The following is an 18,488-nucleotide window of genomic DNA, read 5'->3' on the forward strand; positions in this document are numbered from 1 at the left end:
TCATGATGGCGTTTTTCCCGGTCTGGTAATGCAATCTAATTGAAGTAAACGTCACGTGATGTGTGATTGTGAGCGTAATGTACCATGTATTACAGACATCTAACTTTTATAGAATTCCTGTATAATACTTGTACTCTAACACGCAAGCCCAATGATACCCATCGCTCGATAGTTTCCACAAGCCAGCTACACAGAATGTGCAGATCTGCTATATACAGTACAATTACACTTCAAAGCAAGTGGATGATGTGTAGTTGGTATGAAAATTGTCGTATGTAAGACTTTGCAAATTGATTAACGTGAAAAAACAAAACTGAACAACGTGCACATGCTTTGAGACTGAAACATGGTACTTTCAGGGTCTGATGAGTTATGGAAATAATTGAAGTACATCTACGTGTTCCAAGACAAAGCGCTAGCACGTGAATCAGCTTTATCAGCCGGTGCAGCACAGACACCTGACTCCTTCGGAAAAAAAATAAATAAAAAATCAATGCATTTTTAGCAGAAAGGCAGGAAAAAGGCTCATATTTCTCATATATTCCTTGAACCGCAATGAGAAAATGAACCTCGAGGCATTCCAAATACGAGTCAATAGTAACACTGCTGCGAAAAACAAATAAATAGATAAATAAATAAATAAGCAAGCTCATTTTTTTTGTTGTTGTTGCTTGGTTGACTTTGCACACATTTGTGTCACCTACAAATCACCAGAGACTCGCGTACCGAGTGTGCTCTCCAGAGTTTTAACGGAAAGGAAACACATGCGTGAGGTTTTGAGTGTGACCGTGAGCACGTACATGTGTAGACTGACTCGTTCATACTCTGAACAGGAGCGAGGGATTTTAGGAGGATGCCTGATAAAGCAGATATCTTTTCCTAGCCTGAAACAGAAAGAATCAAAGCGCTCTCGTCAAAGCTGCCATTTCCATTCAAACGAAATTAGACTTGCAGTGAGTGACATTTGGAGAGATTAGCCGTTAAAGCTGTAGCAGCAGCAGCCCCAGCAGAGATAATACACACATCTCCAGAGTGCTGCTTCACAGGAACACACAGCACACACGGCACACACGGCACACACAGAGCGAGCGAGTAGAAGGAACCAGGCAGACAACGCTAAAGCAAAAAAAAAAAAAAAAAAAAAACAGGTCGAAGAGCTCATTCAGTTGTGTTAAACAACAGAAAAAAGCTCTCAGGGTCTTGTGTCACTTCATTCGTTTCCCATTCATCGATATCAGAGACAGAAAGGGATAGTGGAGAAATGTGATGGCTGAAATGTCACATTGAGGTAATGCATAAGATGGACGTTCCAAAGAGAGCATTAATGAACTCAATCTTGGCTAACACTGCTATGAAAATGATCTTGCTGACATCTGTCAGCCAACACAGAAGTCCAGCTCCAGACATCTGTCCCATGCCCTCCATCGAAACCTCGCTTCAAAGTCTTTCCCCTCAAAAGAAACGCAAATAGCACCATGATTCAGAAAGTGTTGGTTTGGGTGGAGGCTTTTGTTAATCGCACAGTTAAGTAAAGAATAAATCAGGCTTAAGGGCGATAAAATCACCAAACTGTACTGAAGTCCAGACCCGGTTCAAACGGTTGAAATGTTCATTTGAAAATGGCATTAAAATGTCATCAATTCCATGAAAATCCACAGGATTGTAACGAGGGATGAGTCTATATTTTCGAGTAGTTGATATTCAACAGACCCTTCGTGGAGCAAGACGTTGTTGTGGTGAATCGGCTTGTGTACTTCGGAGCACCTCAAGGCTACCCTTCAGATTTGAGGACAGAGGTCAGAGCAATCGTAAAGACTCCCTGGAAGACCGATCTCAAAAAGGCTAAGTGTACCTTTTCCGGATTAGGGATAAGGGGACCCACCAGTGGAGCCAGGCCTGGGGGTAGTGTCCCTCTTGCAGGTGACTCAAGTTAAGTGTCTGTCCAAAATGACAACGTCGAGCCATCTTGAGGACTCACCACCTGCAAGATAAATGGTGTGGGTCTGGTGCAATGCCAGCTGTGTGGCAGGCATGTGATCTTACACAGTCTAGACTATTGCAGTGGAATGATGCCATCAGTGAGGTCGTGTGTGGCTTCCTGCTGGTTATGGGAGTTTTGCTCTTGATTAACAACTCAAGAGATGCTCAGTGACGCCTCCTGAGTGGCACAACAGAGACGTGCTCGCCCGATCATCAAGAGATGCCAGTTTGAATCCTGAAGATGCCACATCCACCCAAGGCCGGGAGCCAAGAATGCTAAATTTTCCACGCTCTCTGGGTGAACGGGTTATTGTCACTCTCTCCCCTGTCAATCAGCACAACACTAGCCAATCATGGGCATCTGTGAGTTCATGTATGTTGAAGAGGGCAGGCTGCGCTTTCCGCAGACTGTGTCTTGCTGAGTAGCAGTTTGAAAAGATGCTCTTGGCTGGCTTCATGTGTCTCAGAGGAAGCATGTGCTTGCCTGACCCTCTCCGGTTGCTAGCTGTTGAGTATTGTATACTCTGGATTAGCTGCAAATCTAGTCACAGTTGACAGACAGTGTATTTTCCTGGATGATTTTGTACTGAGAGTTCTGCTATGAAGACAGCTCATGCTCCAGCCTTCTTCCACACAGGGGAGCTCAGCGCCTCTCCGACCCCATCCAGGGTTGACCTTCAGCAGGAAGCCTGGGCCTGCTTCTTACCACGAGGAAGCTGCAGCTTATGGAACATTAACAAAGGAGACGTAGCAGCTGCTATCCAACTGCATAATAAATACTTTTGACTTGGAGCCAGCATCAAATGTTTGCACACACAGAGCTGTGTTTTGGGGTAAAGAACGAGCACAGGGCCCGACATAAAGCACAAACCCATGCCCGCAGGCCCGGGAACGTAAGGGAGGATAGCAGTAAAGCTCTCAAAATCAGCGCTGCAGTTCGCTCAACACAAATCCTACAAACCCATCACAAAGAGAGCTGGCCTGGGTCTCAATTTCTGTTCGACTTCAAAAAAAAAAGAGGACAAAAACATGTACGGCATAAAGAGGACGGTGGAAAACTTTCTTTACCTTTCTGTCGCCTCGGGCTGAAAAAATCTCATTACTCACTTTCTGCTGTCTCCCTGGTCCGAGCCGAAAGAAAACGACGGCTGCTTTTACATCAAAGCGCCGAGTAGTGTGAAGGAAGCTGTGCCGCTATTCCGCTCTAATAAAAACGCTTAGCGGAGAAGCACGAGCCTTTGATACAGGTTTGCCCGGATTTCACAGCCTTCACTGATGAGTGCCTAGGCGTCTGCCAGCTGCTAATTGCGAGCGAAGAAAGCATCAGGCCGCAATAGCTTAGGGTTCTTAGTGGCTGAATGTGGTCTGGAATGTCTTTTTAAAACAGATTTGTATCGTTAAGGACACATTTCATCCACTTCATCGGTGGTTTATAGGTATCGTGCTGCAGTCCAAATAACAACCTGCGTTCTTAGAGATTTCTTCTTCTGCTGCTCCTTGCTCACTCCTGAGCCTCCTACAGACACGGTCAGGAAAGCAGAGACCAAAAGCCAGCCACACACCACCTTTGTCTGCTTAGTAAGAAACGTCTGATAAGGATCCTGTAAACGCATTACTCAACGCGTTTCTATTCTGTTTTCTTTTTCTCATCCAAGCAGCCGGAGCGGGACACAAGAGCTGAAAAGAAAATTAACCGTATTTGTGTGTGCATATTTTTGATTCGCGCCAAGTGTGCAAGAAAGGGCGAGCAGTAATAACAAGGAAGGGAAGGAGATGAAGAAAGCGGGAGGGAGAAAACAGGCCAAAGAGACACAGAGACAGAGGAAGAAAAAAAGAAGGAAAACAAAAAAAAAAACCAGACAGACACCATCAGAAATATTGCAAGAGGGCATAAACGCCTAAAAAAAAAAAAGAGACACTACATGTGAGGTCCAGATGCAAGGAGTGTGTGTCTGCGCTCCACAGCGTGTGTGAGCTTCAACGTTAATCGTGCTTCTATGTCTCGGACACCGGGACAATACAAAACAACAACATTTGCTCTGCTACGCATGTGCGTGTGTTGCCCAGAAACTATATAATGCGCTCACTTCGTGCAAAACACGACACATACTGTACTCAAATAAAAATCCCAAGAGCTTTGGGGTAAACCACATTCCCTGACATACTTCTATCCTTACAAAAGCAAGAGAATGACCGGTTTCTGTACGACACTAGAGAGAAAATTCTGGAAGTCCTGATGCCGGGATCACTCGCCATTAAATAAGAACACACCCAAAGTTTTCGTCCCGGATATTTCAGCTATTTCAAGAGAACTCACAACTCCTATACTCGGCACACGGACCAAGGAAGTCTGCTCTAACATCCATAAGCTCTATTCAGACTGGATTAGTTTTCAACGTTCTGAAGGTTGTGGCCAGAAAAGTGTACAAAATACACCCATATTGTTGTTGTTGTTTACTTTTTATTGTCCCAATTAGGGGAAACTAGTTTTGCAGCAAAAGGTAACAGACATACAGACAATACATAATACACAAAGAATATATAATATGCATCGCACATATCAGGAATCTACCTGTATGGCCAAAAGTATGTGGACACCTGTCCATCACATATCCATCCATATGTGATTCTTTGCCAAACTGTTATATAGAATGTCTTTGTATGCTCTAGCATTACAATTTCCCTTCAGTGGAACTAAGGGGCTTTGCCATGGGGTGTCATGGATGGTTGGAGTGGAAGTGACCTCAACTCCACTGAACACCTTATGGGACGAACCGGAACGTCGACGACACTCCAGACATCGGAGCCTGACCTCACTAATGCTCTTGAAGTTGAAAGGGCAAAAATCCCCACAGCCACGCGCCGAAATCTAGTGGAAAGCCTTCCCAGAAGAGTGGAGGTTATGATTACATATTATCCCTCAGAGAGCTTTTGCCAAGTTTGGGATATCTTCTGAAAAAAGAAGAAGCTTAACACTTCTTATTAGACCTCTACAGCACATCCATAATTATTACTCTGAAAGCATGAAGGCAAAAAAAAAAAAAAAAAAAAAAAACCTTTTTCATCTTGTTGTACATTGTAAAGAAAAACAACGTAATAATTACTTAAAAACACTTCGGACGAAAATCGTTACACAGACAACATGATCTAATAAGCCATCTGTTTTCTACAGCAAAACAAGAACAAACAGATGGAGGGCCGTTCCTCTGGCCTTGAATAGAAAACTGCGTTCCCACTGAGCTGAATTCAGTGATGTGGTCAGCGCAGTAAGATCATCGCCCTGACTGATCACGCCATTCGGAGATGGCCACGTGACAAGTACGCGGCGATGAGCAGTCATGATGCTGCGGTGTACATGAACGTTTATTCTTCTGCGGAGATGTTTTAAATCGGCTGAAGCTTTCATTTTACGGGTTAGAAACGCGTAAAGGGGCGGGAACTTGTAGTGTTCATACTGCACAGATAGTCTAGTTTCCCTGTGCATACATATGCATGTGTGTGTGTGTGTGTGTGTGCGCGCGTGTGTGTGACTGGTCTCAGATGGCTTGTGCAGGGTTAATGGGCCAAAGAGGATTGGAGAGAATCGTGTCCTTTTGAACAGCCCTACAGTCCTGCCTCTGGCTATACTAACATCTCAAGTGACAGCATCCTCACACACACACACACACACACACACACACACACACACACACACACACACACACACCCCTCCACTTGTGGATCTTTGATCTAGCTCACAGGGAAGAAAAAAAAAGTCCTACTGTCACACATTCCTCTAATGTCGGGGTAATGGAAAGTTCACCCATGCCCTTGCCACTTTTTCACACACACACACACACACACACACTTCAAAACTGATCACTCTTGCTAATAAAACGAGGCAGCCGAATCCTATGAGCGCTTCTCCGTTCAGCTATTTGTACAGCAATTTTTCACCAGGCAGCTTTACAGGAATCTGGATGTAGATTTAAATTTAGATCCCTAACAAACAAGCAACGGCAAGGTTCTGTTTACGTCAATCAACATAAACGGATCAAATGTGCGTTTGTCTTTAATAAACAAACATTTTCGATCCTCGGCAGTAAGCCGCTGAATAAGACGAACGAGACGAACAAGGGGAATAAAACACGTCAGGATCCACGTGATTAACTCACAACCCCAGCTGTCGTTGATCCCCCCCCCACAACAGCTTTGTACTCGATTTCTTCCGTTCAATTTATTCTCGTCGTCCTGCTCAAAAGTTTACACCCCCCTGGCTCTTAATGCACCGTGTAGCCTTCTTGAGCATCACTGAACGTTTGCAGCTTTTGTAATAGTCGTGTACGAGTCCCTCGGTGTGAAACGACGGATCTCGACATCATATAGCCGCTGACGCTGATACGCAGAAGATGCTGGAAAAGCAAAGAATGTGCGGGACCTGGAGGATTTTTCTGAAGAACAGTCGGCAGTTTAACTGCTCTGGACAAACACGGGACTCGTGAACAACTATCATAATACATAAACACGGTCGTTTATCATCCAGGTAACGACACACAGGATTAAGAATCAAGCGTGTGTAAACGTTAGGTTCATTTGTTTAAATTCAGTTATTAATGTCTTGTGGACTATATGTAAACACCTGTTATGTGAAAGAGCTTATTCAGGGCGGGACTAAATAAAAAACTAAATGCTATTTTAATGAGCCCTCTTATGTATTTCTAGTCGGAATGATTAACATTTTGCAGATTCGGCGAGGCGAATGTAAACTGTATAAGCTTCATTACATTCACGCGTAACTAAAGACCCCAAACAGGTCTCAGTGTTCCTGTTTCCTAACACGGCTTCTCTCTCACGCTGGCTGCTTTCTATTTAAGGAGTGAGCTCTGAGAGAAGATCATGCTGGGCAATCAGGTAAAGCGAAGGGGAAGGTGGAGGAAGACCAGGGAAGGCGGGAACTGGATTGATTTGGGCTTAATTATTGATCATGTTATTGACTGTAAGAGGGGAAGCGAGCATAAATACGGAGCTCTTAGTGCTCCTGTCAATCACTTCTCCTGCTGGAGGAAAATATACAATCACATATAAAGACAGCTGAACACGCGTTTATTTCCACAGTGAAAGAACATCCACGTGGTGCTATAGGTACTTAAGTGTCCAAAACTGTCAAACATAGCTCCAAAAATAAGTTTGCAATTCAAATCAAGCAGGAAAAAGAACAGCATATGGACCGAACGTAGATCCGATCCGACGATTACTCATGGGTTTAGTCTGTACGAGTGGGGATTTTATTTGTTTTTATAATTATTATAAATGCCTTTCTGCGCTGACCTGCTTTTTGCATGTTTTTACAACAACAACAGCAAAAAGCTCATTTCATTGAAAACAAGTTTAATTTAACTGGAAAAAAAAAAACAAGTCAAATTTTATTTCAATGAACAAACTGAAATTCAAATTTCAAGCAGGTCAAACTTCATTTAATCGGGTCAAAATTAAACAAACAAACAAACAAACAAACAAACAAGTCACGTTTATTTTAAATCGGATATAAACAGACCAAAAAAAAACTGTATAATAATAATACAAAAAAATAATCTAACGTAAGTCATTTGGGGAAAAACAAACTCAAAAAAAAAAAAAAAGAAGAAAAAAATAAGAAGGACAAATTTTATTTACAAATAATAAACAAATAAAAATTTGGGCATAATTATTATTTTTTTTTTTTACTAATAATAAACAATCCAAATTGAATTGGACTGGGCGAGGGGGCTATTTACATTTCATTTAACTGGGAAAAAAACAAAAAATTAATTTAAATGGAAGAAAATAAATTTAAAAAATAAACAAGTCAAATTTAAATTAATTGGGGGGAAACGTTGCATTTAATTGGGGAAGAAATCAAATTTCCTTTCATTAGAAAAAAAAACCTACCAAAAAAAAATCTAATTTATTTAATTAGTTGAGGGGGAAAAACAGGTCAAATGTAATAGAACTGAGGAATAAAAATCCAAGTTAATTTAACTGAGGGAAGCAAGAAAAGACTAACGAACAGGAGGGTTTTGCACGAGCACAGAGTAACACGTTTGCTGACGGTGTTCATAGTAGAAGCGAACATGCTACACGCACTCTATCCACACTGCTGCAGTGGTTAATAAGAGCGAAGAGTATTATGGGATATCGGCAGCGCTCCAGATCAGAGCTCCACTCCTGGTCAAACACGGTCATTACAGCGGAACAGCGGGGCGGCTCTTATTGCTGCCTGGCAGGGGGACGAGCAGCAGGTGAGAAATGAACAGAAGAAGAGGAGAGAGGGTTACAGTTTAGCACTCTCAGTAGGAGAGCTGAGCTACACCTGGCAGGGCATCTTCCCAAACACACACACACACACACACAGAAAGAGAGTGTGAAAGGGCCTGTGCTGTATATTTTATCATCCGTATGCAATTAAATGAAGCAATGCAGAACTCAGACCTTACAGCATGTACTATACCAGAGAAGCTACAAAATCAGCGATAGGTTTTAAACGGCGTGTATAAAACGGACAATAACTTCTTTTTGTTTCAAAAACATACACATCAATATATATGTGTATATATATACACACACACATACATATATTATACATATTACTATATACCTCGCTTCACTGAAGCTGCTTTAACGCAACAGCCATCGCACAGTATATTTGTACTGCTCCTAAAACAGACCCCTGTTAGTGTAGAGTAGTTTAGCTTTTGTCACGTTAGTGTTGTCATAAACGTTGCTGTAGGATGTTTATTGATCATTTATGGAAGGAGTCTCCAGTGTCAGTGCATTGTAACACTGTTATCCGGCATCTCCAGGACAGAGGACAGAGGACATCGCGCTTTCTCGGTAACACGACGAGCTGCGTGTTTGTTTAAATTTTTTTATCTTATTAACTTCAAGAGAATGAGAAAAGACAGGCTGGATAGAGAACGACTGTTTGCGGCTGCTATAACGTCAGCGGTAACAGGAACGGACTTATTTCGCAGACACTCGTTAAATGTAGACGTAAAAGTATGGCGTGTCGTTCTTTAATAAAGAGAAGGTTTGTTAGCGTTGGTAATTTGCTGTGGCGACCAAATAAAACACTTCGAGCTGTGCTGTTGCTGTGAAAATGAGAGACTGACACTCGGGCAAAGGTTTAAATGTCGAGAGGTACTAAAAAAAAAAACTTAAAAAAAAAAACACAACGCTAATGAGGAAACATTTCATGTGAATTTTATCATCATTCTTTCAATGAGGATGCAAAGGCAGATAAGAGCAATTTAAGGCCCTGTTGGCCTATTTCCCCAAAATGATTAGGCATCAAACTTAAATGAATTTAAAAAACAAAACAAATAAAAAACAGGGTCATCATGGCTGTTATGTAGGTCAACAGGAAGTAAGCTGCTGAAGCCCCGAATGACACGTTCGGGGACACTGTGTCCAAACTTTAATTTGTCCATCTCAGTGTGCTGGAATTCCAGCACGCTTAACATAATCCTGCTCTGAGCTCACGAGCATGCGTTACATGTACAGACCCCCCACCCCCACCCCCCCACAGGCCAGATCTGCACAATCACATCTGTAATACTGTTTACTTTAGACATTGTGGGAGCTGGGAAATAAGACAAGAATTAAAATGCCACAACACAACACAACACAAGTTCAAGTTCAATACAGCACTATACAACACAACGCAATGCAATGCAATCATGTAATGTTACAATGTATGAAAGTTGTGTTTAAATCAGACACTGATTCGATACAGTGCCATCTTCATGTCTTTTTCAAATAATCTAACAGGACACGATGCAGTACAGTGAAATATAATGTGATTTAGTATCATGTAACTGACGAGCACAAAGGCCACACCTCCTCTAACTGGACTGATGTGCACAAAGGCCACACCTCCTCCAACTGGACTCACAAGCACAAAGGCCACACCTCCTCCAAATGGACTGATGTGCACAAAGGCCACACCTCCTCCAACTGGACTGATAAGCACAAAGGCCACACCTCCAAATGGACTGATGTGCACAAAGGCCACACCTCCTCCAACTGGACTGATAAGCACAAAGGCCACACCTCCTCCAATAGGACTGATGAGCACAAAGGCCACACCTCCTCCAACTGGACTAACAAGCATAAAGACCACACCTCCTCCAACTGGACTCACAAGCACAAAGGCCACACCTCCTCCAAACGGACTGATGTGCACAAAGGCCACACCTCCTCCAACTGGACTGATAAGCACAAAGGCCACACCTCCTCCAATAGGACTGATGTGCACAAAGGCCACACCTCCTCCAACTGGACTAACAAGCATAAAGGCCACACCTCCTCCAACTGGACTAACAAGCATAAAGGCCACACCTCCTCCAACTGCACTGAAACACAAAAGCCAATTCTCATCACGCGTTCCTATGCCATCTTGCGTCCTCGTGAACTCGCTCTACGTCATCATCCACCACCGAAGTTCAGTTCCAATCAATACTCAAGGACACAAGTACCAATGACGCATGAAATTAGCCGGATGTGTTCTCGATATCGAGGATGCATCGGCTGCAGACCTGAGCGCACCGAACCCGCTTAAAGTCCCAGAAGTCATTGCGGCAAAACAACAGCGGATAACGGATGCCTGACCCTTAACGGAGTTTTAACATCTTTTTCACGAGAATATTCTAAAGAACTCTAAATAAAAATGACTTTGATATATGATTTAGATTGAGATATATATGAGGTTGTTGAAAAGTCGAACTTATCCCTCAGAAGTATTTTAATTAAACTACGCTAGCTTGCATCCTGAGGTGCCGGTAAACTCGTTAGCTCCGTTTGTAGTTAACGTGAGGTCGCAGTTGCGAACAGAGAGCTTACTACATTAAAACATGCTTAATTAACTTTTGGTTAATTGGCCAGTTAACTAGTTAACTAGCTGAACCATATTACTCAGTGAGCGCTGAAGAGACTGCGGTTCCGTCCCACTACTACAAACGAGGTGGGTCCATTGTGCAACAGGAACGTCGCAGCACGTCTCAATTCTCACAAAGGTGCGTTCTATGTCCTCCTGTCCTTCTGAGTTTGTTCTTCCAAGGTAGCAAGACCGGTCTTCACAAGAACACGAATCTGTTCTTTATCTGTACAGATAAAATATCTCCTTTACTAGGAGTGATATGTAGAACCCACAATCCCCCCCCCCCCCCCCACCCCCATGGGACTGACACGCACAGACTATGCCTCCTTCATTATGACTAACAAACACAGAGGCCACACCTCATTCAAGAGGACTGATGGACTGAGGTCACGCCCATTCCCCAGAACTAAAGCACCACTGGAGAGGCGTCCAGAGCCGTTCTTATTATTATTACTATTTTGAATCAGTGCAGTTATACAGGAAATAAGGGACACCGGGTCTATTTTTGTCAGTTTATTAAATTCGGCCAGTTTTGTTCAACATTATTCAAGTTAAATATGTGTCGTCCAATCATAATTCCCAGCCATCCTGCACCCACTTAATCATTTAGCTGTAACATAATCCAAACAGCACCATGTCTCCTGCACGTGCAGCTCAGAGATAGCTTCTGTAAATGTTGAGACCACTGAACCGTACATTTTTTACACCTCCTCAGGAATATCAATCTCGTTCTGTGGAGCCTAAGAGGACAGCCTGTATATTTTCCATTTCCTCTTTATTCATGTCCACGGACTCGTCCAGAGTGTACCTGTCGATCAGAGACGCTCCTTTCAATATATGTCAGGAAGATAAAGGCCAAGGAGCGAGAGACATGGTGAGAGAGATGGCAACAGAGACAGAATGAGAGAGCGAGAGAGAGACAGAATGAGAGAGAGAGAAAGACAGAATGAGAGAGAGAGAAAGACAGAATGAGAGAGAGAGAAAGACAGAATGAGAGCGCGAGAGAGAGACAGAATGAGAGAGATACAGAATGAGAGAGAGAGACAGAATGAGAGACAGAATGAGAGAGATACAGAATGAGAGAGAGAGACAGAATGAGAGACAGAATGAGAGAGAGAGAGAGAGACAACATGAGAGAGAGAGAGAGAGACAGAATGAGAGAGAGAGAGAGAGAGACAGAATGAGAGAGAGAGAGAGAGAGACAGAATGAGAGAGAGAGAGACAGAATGAGAGAGAGAGAGACAGAATGAGAGAGAGAGACGGAATGAGAGAGAGAGACGGAATGAGAGAGAGAGAGATGGAATGAGAGAGAGAAAGAGAGAGAGAGAAAGAGAATGAGAGAGAGAGACGGAATGAGAGAGAGAGACGGAATGAGAGAGAGAGAGATGGAATGAGAGAGAGAAAGAGAGAGAGAGAAAGAGAATGAGAGAGAGAGACTGAATGAGAGAGAGAGACGGAATGAGAGAGAGAAAGCGAGAAAGAGAGAAAGAGAGAATGAGAGAGAGACGGAATGAGAGAGAGACGGAATGAGAGAGAGAAAGCGAGAAAGAGAGAGAGAGAGAGAGAGAGAGAGAGAGAGAGAGAAAGAGAGAGAGAGAGATGGAATGAGAGAGAGAGACGGAATGAGAGAGATAAAGAGAGAGAGAGAGAAAGAGAGAGAGACGGAATGAGAGAGAGAGAGACGGAATGAGAGAGAGAGAGACGGAATGAGAGAGAGAGACGGAATGAGAGAGAGACAGAGAGGGAATGAGAGAGAGAAAGAGAGAGAAAGAGAGAGAGAGAAAGAGAAAGAGAAAAAGAGAGAGAGAGAGAGAGAGAGAGAGAGAAAGAGAAAAAGAGAAAAAGAGAGAGAGAGAGAGAGAGAGAGAATAAGAATGCCCTGTGTGTGGTTCGTAGCTGGAGTTGAATGCTGAATGAAGCGTGTGCTCTTCCTGACCTCTGTTCACTGTGCCGGCATGCTAAGCCACACAGCGGTATAACTATCCGAGTGCCTCAACCCCTCTCTAGTATCTGACACGCTCAGCTCAACAGAGACGAGATGTTCCTGCAAACCTACATGCGCGCGAGTCCTCGATCAGGAAACCCGTCGGTGGCGTTGTGCAGCAAAGATAAAACGAGCAATTATTCACCGCACGGTGCCGAGTTCACGATGAAACGCGTTTTGCAGCTCATCACTTTTGCCTCTCGTACAGTATTAAATCTATCCTCTTGTCATGGCCCGCAGACGAAGCGATGAACAGAACCAACAGGGGAAAAGAAGAAAAAAAAAACAACAACAACAATGAGCTGATTCTGAAGAAAGTGGGGCTCTGCTATGTTGTGAAAAAAAAATGGCAGTTTTAGTCAGAGCCTGAAAAACGGCTCAGTGGCGAGCAGTATGACTTCATAACGCGTTTCATCACTGCTCGCTGTTGTTTACACGGTACCCCACAGTACCGTGCCTTCGCGAATAATCCGATCCACGGCGCCTTCGCGGTGTATCCGACGCTGGCTTGCTTACTTTTTAATCACCACGCGAACCTGATGAACTCGTGCGCATGGTTGTTTTTTTTGGCTGGAAGCAACTTTGGCGAGTCCGACTTCCAACTCGTCCTCCGCCACCGCCGTGGCTGGTATCCCAGACAACTGTCAAAGCTCCGCAACCACCTGTTTCTATAGGCACCTCACTAACGAGAAGCGCATTAATGAGCTATTTTGAAACGCGAGAGAGGAAAGGAGGGGGTGAAGGCAGTCCAAAGTGATGGGGTACTTGCTATTAATTATTCATATCAGCAGTATTATCATCAGGAGTGGCACGTTTTGAATGAATAATTGATTGTGTGCTGGCAGATTCATGTTAAAAGATGCAGAGATGCCATTGATGGACAGGAGCTGGGGAGGGGGGGGTGAAGGAAAGGGGTGGGGAGGGGCAGGAAAAGAATTATAAAAAACCTCCTCTGGGGACTGACAGCAACACTTTCTTTAAAGCGTTTCACGGGACACCTAGGCTAATGTTCTGGGTCACCTGGAAAGTTATTCATGCATTTTTAAAAAAATAATAATAATTTCAAGGCCAGAGATTGATTTCCCAATAGGACTTTCTGAGCGTGCACATGCAAAAGACATTTACCTCAAACTGGCTTCTGGCTAGGTCCCAGTGGGTTCAATCACACTAGGTTTTTGGGAAGTTACATTTATTTGTATTCGATTTTCCACAATCGCATTTCAGTGTGAATACGATTCGTCACCGAGTTTAGCTTTAACAAGGGAAAACGGGGTCTTTCATATCGCGTACAAGTCCGGACTAAAACCATTTCCAGGAAAAGACATGGCGTTTATTCAGTCAGTCGGCAGGTTAGATTAGATTCAGGGGTGAACAAATCATACGTTCGTTAGCTAAATGAAATAAAAGCGCCAACGTGCTGCCCAGTCACATGGCTGCCTGGAAACCTAGTTGACCAGGCTAAGCGTTAGCTAACATAATGCAAGCTAGTTAGGGTCATGTTTGCACATTTGACTAGCGAGTCTCCGGGCCAGTGTTTCAGCAATGCAATGTCGTGTTCTGTTCTCACATGGTAAGATCATGTTGCCTAGCGTCTTTGTTTTCTCCTGACGTGTTTATAGTCATGAGGTCAGTGCATGTTGGGGTAGCTTTTGCGTTATACTCTATTTTGCTCGGTTTCTGCCGGTGTTTCCAAGCCACTTTGCCTCACCGATGTGTGTAGTGCAGGTGGCAGCGTTAGAGTATCGAAAGTTAAATTTGAACGCAGCTACGTATCAAATAAGAACTTTTACAAACGTCAGTAAGAAGACGGAGTCTCGGCCTTTCTCAGGTTGTTGAACCTACGTGTCTGCTGAGAGATTAAAAATTTAGCAGCCCAGACACAAAATCGATGTTTGTCTTGAGTGCCTGGGACAGGTACTAAATTTTTCACCCCATGCGATGTCGTTTTTACCGTGTATGGATGCTAAATTAGCTAGCTTGCCCCAAATCAGAAGTGGCACTAATGTACTCTTCTCCGACGAGTTCGTCGTGCTTAGCACAATCTTCTCGACTGATTTTCGCTCGGTCGCCGATCTTGCGGGCCAGCCTTGTTTTCAGAGGACGCACGAGCTAGCGATGAACTCGTGCTCTTAAAAGAACAGACCAAAGAAAAGCTGTGCAGAAAGATCTTATTTCTGCGTCAGAGTCCATTTGGTCGATCGGTACTGGCTTAGAGCCTCGTTTCAGCCAGAGTAGCACTGACCGCGGCCTCTAACACCACAGCAGGCCAACCTCGCGCCAGCTAATGCCTCGCACGACCTTCAAACACGGCTGCTCTTTCTTTGCTCAGCAGTCTCCTCTTCCTCCCTCGGCTGCTTTAAAAACAGCTACCTAACCTTTGCGGAGCTTCAGCTCATTAGGAACACCATTGTTTCTTAGCAACTTTGTCAAGGCGGCGTGCCGCAGTGCTGCGATTGGTGGAGCTCTGCGGCTTGGCAACCGGCTATTTTCAGCCGAACGGTCTGAATGGATTCCAGGAGCTGCTCGTACAGTAAACGTGTATGGTAGAGGTGTGAGGCGAATGAGGGAGAGGAGAAGAAAAGCAGCTGAACGCCGATCCTGCAGTCAAATTAACAATAGACGTGCAACTGTGGGATATTGCTATAATCTACCACTAATTTGGTCGTCCATGCTTATATCTACCCCCTGGTACAAGATCTCTGTGTGAGGCTGATTATGTCGACACCAAGCAAAGCACTGTAGCATAATGCTGTTTAATTGAACAGTAATGTCACAACCTGAAAGCTTTTACAAGCTCGTAGCAGGTCAAGCTAAAGAAAGCCAAATGATGCAAATGTTACAGAACAAAGAAAGCACAGACAAATGATTAAGAGCCCAGGCTTTAGTGAAGAATTAAAAAAAGGGAGGATGTCCTTTCATGTGGCGTGCCTCATTTTTCATGCCAGAACACAAAAAGACATCAAAGATGTGCTCCTGCCCTTTCTTTTACAAAGGCAAGCTGCTTAAATATTATTTCAAAAACATGTAAGACCAGGGCGAATTTTGCGCCTGAAATTACGGCTTTCCTTTCAAACTACACGCGCAGCGTTCACCGGGTCTTAATTGAGCGCTGCAAATCATCCCGAGACAACGAGACTGTTAACAGCTGCGGCCTCGTTGCCACCATCATTACAACAACATAAAATAAATTGATCGGCGTGTTCGTTTAAATGACAGCAACGCTCGTTCCAGGTCTAATTGAAACTAGGTGAAAAGGCAACGCACCTCGATATGACGGTGCGTTTACCCGAAAGCATCCCCTGGAGAGCAGCCGTGTTCGTGTGCAACGATATTATGATGAATGTAGAATGACTAGGTGAATTCTGTTCCACCTGTGAATAGCATGGGCGGCGTCCCAAGGGCTGCTGGGATGACGGAAGGGAAGGAGACTGGAAGAACACAGCAGGTGCCGTCTTTTACCCAGGAGGGGGCTTGTAATTAAGGAGAGAAATGTGTGTGGCGAGAGGGTACACTTGATGTTAACGGAGGGGTTTGTCTTTGACTCCGTGGACGCGACAAAGACAGAATGAGGCGAGTCACACGGTCATTACACAGCTGGATGGCCGTGAGGGTTTCCAAGGAGGTCCCCTATGAGATAGCAGGCTGCAGTTGGATGAGAGGTTATTTGGAAGGTCTAGAAGGCTACTGACAAGTATAGGTTGCATAGACTGGTCCGGTGGTTCTCAAAGCACAGCCGGGGGCGGGGGGGTGGGGGGTCCCTGACTTTTTGGATTTTGTTACAGTTGTAGAAATTACAACGCACATCATTAAATGTATTATATTAATGGGTCCAAGCACCATAGTCAACTTGTACCTAGTGTGTTCTATCCGAAACAGAAATATATTTGGTTCTGTGGAATTAATTTTACACTTGAAGAGGTCTACAAAACCTACAAAACCTCTGGACTGGGCTCTGGATTGATTGATTAAACTTTATTAATCCCCGAGGGAAATTTTGTGAGTTAGTTACGGTTACATTTATATAGTACTCTTCTAGACTCTCAAAGCGCTTTACATAATATGACTGGGGGTCTCCTCAACCACCGCTTACAGTCGACCGATACGTTCACTAACTGCCACTGTGATGATGTCGACTAGTCTGGGTGTAAAAAACAGTCAGGCAGATGGTAAAGAAAGTAGGCTCTCCATTCATCTGAAAATATTAGATGAGATGAGATGAGATGAAGCCACTTCTCCAGTCACCCCCTTCTTGTACAAGACTGTGCTTGGAAATTTGCTTTAATGGAACATTTTCCAGTCTAGCGCCCTAAGAAATTGCTCCCTCAATCTTTGTTGTCCTTAAAGCTAACCTTAATCAAATCCTTGCACTGTGGTGTAGTGAATTCTAGACTTCTTTTTGCTACTGATGGACTTGAACACGGTGGGCAAACCTCACGCACGCTGCGCTAGACATTGCGTCCTCCGTCCAAGCAAGCTCACCGAGCTATAAGGAGAGTTCTGTCGATGGGCATGAGCTTCCACGCTGCGCACGCTCAGTTTCAGAATCTACTATTTCAGCTTGTATTGATTTGTTCATTTTCCTTTAAAATAATGTAGCTTTAAAAAAAATCATTTGGAATAAGTGGTAGCCTGTGTACAGCATTCTTTGCTCTAGTGATGTCTAGTGATGTCCAGAATCAGTTTATGCTTTAACTATTGAAAAGATGACCTTTGTTGAATTATTAAATCGACCTGGCTACTGGTGATAAGCTAAAAACACCTAGCGTGTCAGTACACAAGTTTGTCCATGATCCTGATCCTGATTATTCCAAGGACATGTGACTTTGAGACTCACCTCTCCACAAATGTAATCAATTTAATAAAAGTCACTTGGGTGACCGAGCAATGATGATACATTACGGCTCACAGCAAAAAGTTCAGCATCGTATTGATAAATTAAAAGCGCTGTTTATCATTCGGTTCTGAATATCGCCCGGCTCTGTTCATCTCCGATGTAAAACAGGGGCGAACGATTTAAACGTAAGGGACATTAGTGTTGAGCTGTCCGCTTCAATATATTATAATGCATTGCTGGGCTTTAATGGAAAATCGATAGCGAGACAAGCCCGTCACCTCCAAGTAGACGTAAACGCGATTTTCACATCGACATGTGGAGGGTGTGCGAGATTGATTCGGTATGCGGGAGGATTTTAATATTGTTTTCCGTGAGCTCATCGACTCGCACGCGCCGACCCCTACGTTATCTCTTAAAGCCCACCGTCTGGAGAAAGGATTAATCTTGCCTTCTCCTACCCCTCCCTCTTTTATTCCACACTTCACTTCCACTTTCCGTTCTTCTCCATCTCTCGATCTAAGCGCAGTCATTAGGGCGAATATCCCCACAAGCCTGGCGAATTTATTTAACGAGTGCCGATTCCACGGTCGGCTCTCGGAGATCGTTTTCTAAAGTGACGCACGTACGTTCTGAACACTTCGTTAAGCCGTTTCGTTCACGGCCCTTCGCGCGAGCTGTTCAGAAACTCGTTGTCATGAAAAGCTGAGCGTAATGAACAAGGACTGTGCTTCAGTCTGGTCTGAAGTGAACGGAAAAGTTTTATGCTGTCTGAACACCCCCTCCCAAAAAAAAAAAAA

General features: G+C 43.9%; 1 protein-coding gene across 8 annotated transcripts in view; it reads right to left on the bottom strand.

The window, feature by feature from the left end:
• The window catches only part of vav2 (vav 2 guanine nucleotide exchange factor), a 184,927-nt gene that overhangs the window by 110,427 nt on the left and 56,012 nt on the right, over positions 1–18,488 (bottom strand). The gene's annotated exons all lie outside the window — the stretch shown is intronic.

The sequence above is a fragment of the Ictalurus punctatus genome, chromosome 18, assembly GCF_001660625.3.
Source record: "Ictalurus punctatus breed USDA103 chromosome 18, Coco_2.0, whole genome shotgun sequence".
Classification (NCBI taxonomy): Eukaryota; Metazoa; Chordata; class Actinopteri; order Siluriformes; family Ictaluridae; genus Ictalurus; species Ictalurus punctatus.